Below are 6,572 nucleotides of genomic sequence, written 5' to 3' on the forward strand. Positions count from 1 at the left end.
CCGTCAGTATCCAAACATCCAGGGTCCTTTGAATTTTTCAAAGATGAGTGTTTTCCTGTGGAGATAAGAATAGAACCTTGCCCCCATTCTATATGTTTTTCTTACCACCTGTATGAATATCATCATTGTGGATGAGTTGTCATTTCTCCTTTCCAAGAGGTTATCTCCTCTTCAAATCGAATCTTTATTAATTTTGATGGTATCCACAATTTTTCTTCTCCTGTGGAAACAAGAGCAAAACCCCTTCCCCAACGTAGCACATCTTCTGGCTTCCATTGAGAGGTCAGCATATCTTTGAAGTAAATCAGTTGATTTAGTTCAGCAGACTTTTCCATTATTCAATGTCTTTCTGCTGCTGTCGTTCCTTTCTCATTAGCGTTTAGAAAATTCAAGGTTAATAAAGCATTATGTAATCTATTTCTGGGGGTATTTTCAATCCCTTTCTGTTTGTTCAGCATATCCTTTATAGTATGATTTGATCTTTCTATAACTGTCTGACCTGTAGGATTATTTGGTATACCTGTAATGTATTTTATATTATAATAATCAAAAAAGCATTTCATTTTCTTAGATACATATGCTGGACCATTATCTGTCTTTATTTGTGCAGGTATACCCATGATGGCCATAACTTCCAATAAATGTCTGATTACTGAATCAGCCTTTTCTGAGCTCAGGGCAGTAGCCCATTGAAAACCTGAATACGTGTCTATGGTGTGGTGTACATATTTTAATTTACCAAATTCCATAAAGTGGAACACGTTCATCTGCCAGATTTCATTTCTCTTAGTACCCTTTGGGTTACTCCCTGCAGACAATGGTGTTTGATTATAGAAATAACAAGTAGGACATCTCTTTATAATGTCCTTAGCTTGTTGCCAAGTAATGGAAAATTCTTTCTTTAGGCCTTTACTCTTGACATGATGCTTTTTATGAAATTCTGAGGCCTGCAACACGCTTCCAATTAATAATTGATCAATCTCAGCGTTACCTTGTGCTAGAGGACCAGGCAGACCTGTATGGGACCGGATGTGTGTTATGTACATCGGACAAAGCCTATTCCTGATTATGTCTTGTACCTGGATAAACAATGAAGTCAACTCTGTGTCATCTGGTATAAATTCAGCGGTTTCAATATGCAAGATAACTCTTTCTGCATATTGATGGAGGAAGGTCATTGGTTAAAAATAAAGAAACTGCTTGACCCATTTGATAGGCCATCCCATAGGTGGGTGGAGTAGACAGAATAGAATGCTGGGAGGAAGAGGAAGTGAGATCAGATGCAGGGCAGCTCCTCTGAGAGACAGACGCCATGCTCTCTTCTCCAGAGCAGACACGATGAAGCTCTGACCCAGGATGGACGTAGGCTAGAATCTTCCCAGTAAGCGCACCTTGGGGTGCTACATACATGAACAGAAATGGGCCAAGCAGTGTTTAAAAGAATAGAGTTTGTGTGTCTTTATTTTGGGGCATAAGCTAGCCAGGCGACCAGGGAGCCGGGCTGTGGGAAGAGGCCCGCAGCTCCCTACTACAGATGGCGCCCAGACATGGGGCATTGAATCTACAGAAAGTCTGAGAAAGCTTGGGAAAGAATAGAGTAAAGCATGTTTTCTTGGTAGCAACAATTTCTCGGGTCTACTCTGCTTGCTAGAGGCAAGCAAGAGCTCTCATCTAAGAGAGGCTTCCTGACTCAGCTTTAGCTGCAAACCTTGCTGCTCTTTTAAGAGGTCCTGCTACGAAACAAATGGTGTTGATGAAAAGCTGAATGCATGCTTTTCGGTTTTCACCCGTAGCAGGAAAAAAGTTGTGCTGTTTTATTTAAAATGCGGGCTTTCTGGGCCGTCCTGCCAGGGCAAACTCTGACTGTTTGAGGCAGGAGGGCCGACTACAGAGAGAGGACTTGATTGTTGTTGGACGTAATGCTGCAGTTTGTTTGCTGGCAAGGACCTTGAAACGCCACAGAGTTGTGGTGATAAACATGGCTACAGCCCGTATCTCTGCCATGAGGCTGGAAAGCTAAGGAATGTGCTGGATCCAGCCGTCAAAGCCACGGCTTTCGTCCTACTGATATTGCTTGGTAAATTAAAGACTCATGTGGTCAGAAAAAGAGAGAGATACAGTAAAGAGAGATTCAAAGACAAAGAAAACTTTAAATGATTTACAGTGTGTTTAAAAATATATGCAGGCTGAAAGATAAAGTTCTTAAAAGTATAAAAAATCAAAAATAAGGAAGTAGTTGGGTGTGGTAGTACACACCTTTAATCCCAACACTTGGGAGGCAGAGGGAAATTTACCTCTGTGACTTCAAGGTGTGGTAGCACACGCCTTTAATCCCAATGCCTGGAAGGTAGAGACAGAAGGATCTCTGAGAGTTCAAGGACAGTCTGGTCTACAGAGTTATTCCAGGACAAATATATACAGAGAATATAAAACAAAAGTAAAAGTAAACAAAATAGAGTTAAAATAAAGCTGTACAAAGATGGAAAATACACAGAGAATCTTCATACTGTATGCTATTATGCTCTCTTTGAATTGTTTTAATGCTGAGGAAGGAGCAACAGATGCTAAAAGATATTTGTTTATAAATGCTGCTGAACTAATCCAAGATAGATATTTTCAAAATACCTTGACTTCAGAATTTGGATCTAAGGATATGATACTTTGGAAAAGAGTTTCTTCTTTTGTTTTCACAGACGATGAGATCCTGTGTATTGCTTCTATCCCAATATGGTATGATAGACCACGTCCTCCTGAAAGGTTGCTGTGAACACCCTCAAAAAATTACTTTGCTCAACTGCAGACTGAGATGAACCTAGCACACAGGTTATACCCTGAAATATCTGATTAACAGCGCCCCCATTCAGCAGGAAGCAGTTTGGAGAGAAATAACTGCGCCCATATTCCCAAATATTGTTTATAAATGTTCTTTTACATTTCAAGAGGGAGAGGATATAGATGTGAATAATTTGCATCGATATGAATCTTGGTTTACTGACATTAATTTAAGGTCAATTTTATTATATGTATATGTATTTCTGATATTGATTAAGGTATTGTGATTGTGTAGTTCACTTAAAAATGTAATGTATATAGGTTGTTAATGGATAATTATCAATAATAGTCAAGTTTGTACTCATGTTAGTTAGATTTTCTAGATGTGCATGCATATATTTCAAATAGGCATTCATCATATCTTTCAAAGGCTAGAGAATATGGTATTTTAAATGTTTTAATAACTTAGGGTTTTTCATGACAATGAGACACTCTGCTCCTGGCAGCACCAATCTACTTCAAGAAGAAGATGGGCATCGAAGAGGCACCTTATGGAGTTTGATAGCCATTTGGGCAAGAAACTGCTCTTGCCTGGACTGTTGCATAAACTGGACACAGAGAACCCACAGAGAGAGGACTAATGAACTTGCCTAAGGTGAGATGATCTTTCGGGGTTCCTGATTCATGAAAGAGTCTGCAAGACATTCTGCAGGATACAGCAGATAGTGACTGAACTGCCTTTGAAATTTCCTGCTTCATGGAAATGTCTGCTGGACACTATGGACCTGTAAGCCAAAGATGGATGCCCCAACGGTACAGAGGAACTTTGGGTGGCTGTCCAGGCAGCAAGATGTCTCTGTCATTTCTAGAGTTTGAAAGTTGCTTATTTCTTGTTTGCTTAGGTAATATTATATCCTTCTGGAGTCTTTGAGGGAGTTAAAGAATATATAGATAGTTATTGTTTTCCTTAGTTATGATAAAGATAAAATAGATGTAAATATTGTAATTTTTACTTGATAACTGTTTTGTTGTATGTAATTTTGCTATGTTAAAGTTAAAGCCTTCCTTTTTTTTGGTTTAAACAGAAAAAGGGGAAATGATGGAGGAAGGTCATTGGTTAAAAATAAAGAAACTGCTTGACCCATTTGATAGGCCATCCCATAGGTGGGTGGAGTAGACAGAATAGAATGCTGGGAGGAAGAGGAAGTGAGATCAGATGCAGGGCAGCTCCTCTGAGAGACAGACGCCATGCTCTCTTCTCCAGAGCAGACACGATGAAGCTCTGACCCAGGATGGACGTAGGCTAGAATCTTCCCGGTAAGCGCACCTTGGGGTGCTACATACATGAACAGAAATTGGCCAAGCAGTGTTTAAAAGAATAGAGTTTGTGTGTCTTTATTTTGGGGCATAAGCTAGCCAGGCAACCATGAGCCGGGCTGTGGGAAGAGGCCCGCAGCTCCTACTACAGCATATTGTGAATCTGTAACTATATTAAGTGGTTCTTTAAAATCCCTTAGCACCATAAGAATGGCATATAATTATACCTTCTGGACAGAATTATAAGGGCTTTGTTCCACCTTACTCAATTCATCTGACTTGTAACCTGCTTTCCCTGATTTATTTGCATCAGTATAGAACGTACGGGTTCCAGTTATTGGAGCATCACGTACAATTTTAGGAAGAATCCAAGAAGTTCTCTTTATGAGGTTAAGTCTACCATTTTTGGGATAGTTGCTATTAATTTCTCCCAAAAATTTAGCACAAGCTCTTTGCCATGGTTCATTGTCTTCTCATAACATTTTTATTTCTTCAGTAGTAAAAGGCACTATAATTTCTGCTGGGTCTATACCTGCTAGTTGACGAAGTCTCAGCTTACCTTTAATAATTAATTCAGAGACCTTTTCCAAATAAGTTTTTAATTCTTTACTTGGTTTATTAGGTATAAATATCCACTCTAAAATAATATCCTCCCTCTGCATTAGAATCCCTGTAGGAGAAATTCTGGAAGGCAATATGACTAGGATGCAGCTAAGATTTGGGTTCACCCTATCCACATGTGCCTCCTGCAATTTTTCATCAATCATTGTCAGTTCCTTTTCTGCTTCAGCTGTCAGTTTTCTTGGACTACTCGAATCTTTATCACCATCTAAGGTTTTCTTTAAATGAACTATTAGATCAGGTGTTATCCCAACAGCTGGTAGTAGAATGGAAATGTCTCCTAACAATCTTTGGAAGTCATTAAAAGTCTTTAACCAGTCTCTCCTAATTTGTGCCTTTTGCGTTTTAATTTTCTCTAACCCTATTCTGTAACCTAGGTAATTAATAGTATTTCCTCTTTGAATCTTTTCAGGGGCAATTTGTAATCCCCACTTAGACAAGACTTTCTTTACTTCTTCAAACATCCTTTCTAAAGTATCTTTATTTGAATCAGATAACAAGATGTCATCCTTGTAATGATAAATTATGGACTTGGGGAATTGTTTATGAATTATTTCCAATGGCTTACTTACAAACATTGGCACAATGTAGGACTATTGAGCATACCCTGTGGGAGGATAGTCCATTGATATCTCCTATTAGACTGAGAATTATTATAAGTAGGCACTGTGAAGGCAAATTTTTCTCTATCCTTTTCTTGTAATGGTATAGTGAAAAAACAATCTTTCAAATCAATAACTATAAGAGGCCATCCTTTTGGTAACAGAGAAGGCAAAGGAATTCCAGATTGTAGTGGGCCCATAGGTTGAATTACCTTGTTGACAGCTCTTAAATCTGTCACCATTCTCCATTTACCGGATTTCTTTTTTACAACAAACACAGGAGAGTTCCAAGGGCTGGTTGATTCTTCAATATGGTGAGCATCTAGTTGCTCTTGCACCAGCTGTTCCAATGCCTGTAATTTATCTTCAGCTAGAGGCCACTGTTTGATCCATATTGGCTTCTCAGTTAGCCATTTTAAAGGTAGGGCTGTTGGTACCTCTAAAGGTTTGGTATTTGCTGTATGTTCTTGTACAGCCTAAATGGCTGGTGACCTTTTTCCATAATACATCATCATATCCTTCCCAGAATTATGAGTTCTTGGAACTACAGGAATGTTAATCTGGGTATTCCATTGCTGTAGCAGGTCACGGCCCCATAAATTTATTGCAATATTGGCTATATATGGCCTTAGTCTTCCTATTTGCCCTTCAGGCCCTATGCATTCAACCCATCTTGTGCTTTGTTTTACACGAGATAGGGTTCCAATTCCCAGGAACTGAACATCTACCTCTTGAAGAGTCCAATTCGGATGCCAAGATTCTGGAGTAATGATACTTACATCCGCACCCATGTCTAATAAGCCTTCAATAAAAGTACCATTTATACAGACTCTTAGGTTTAGTCTTTGATCGTTAATAGATCTGTCCTACTGGGTTCTTTTGACTCATTCTCCATGCATAATTCATCATTTAGACCAGTATTACTTTTTACAGCAGAAATGGGAGCTTTTAATTTTCTTGGTGAGGCACGTTCTCCACTGAGGCACTGGGAATGACTGGGCCACTATTGGCTTGGGGGCCTGTGATAGGCCCCTCAAGAAGTTTCCTGATGATATCGGGTTGCCCCATCTGTCTGTTGTTGACCTGCATTCGTTGGACCAATGCCTGCATTTACCGCATCTCCTACATATACCTGAAGGCCAAGGCCTCCTATTTTTGTCCTTCCCAGAAGAGATATTATTCATAGAAATTCTGTGTCTGCAATCCCTTTTCAAATGTCCTAATTTACCACAATTAAAACACCTGGCAGTTTGATGTCTC

This window comes from Chionomys nivalis, chromosome 11 (assembly GCF_950005125.1).
Source record: "Chionomys nivalis chromosome 11, mChiNiv1.1, whole genome shotgun sequence".
NCBI lineage: Eukaryota > Metazoa > Chordata > Mammalia > Rodentia > Cricetidae > Chionomys > Chionomys nivalis.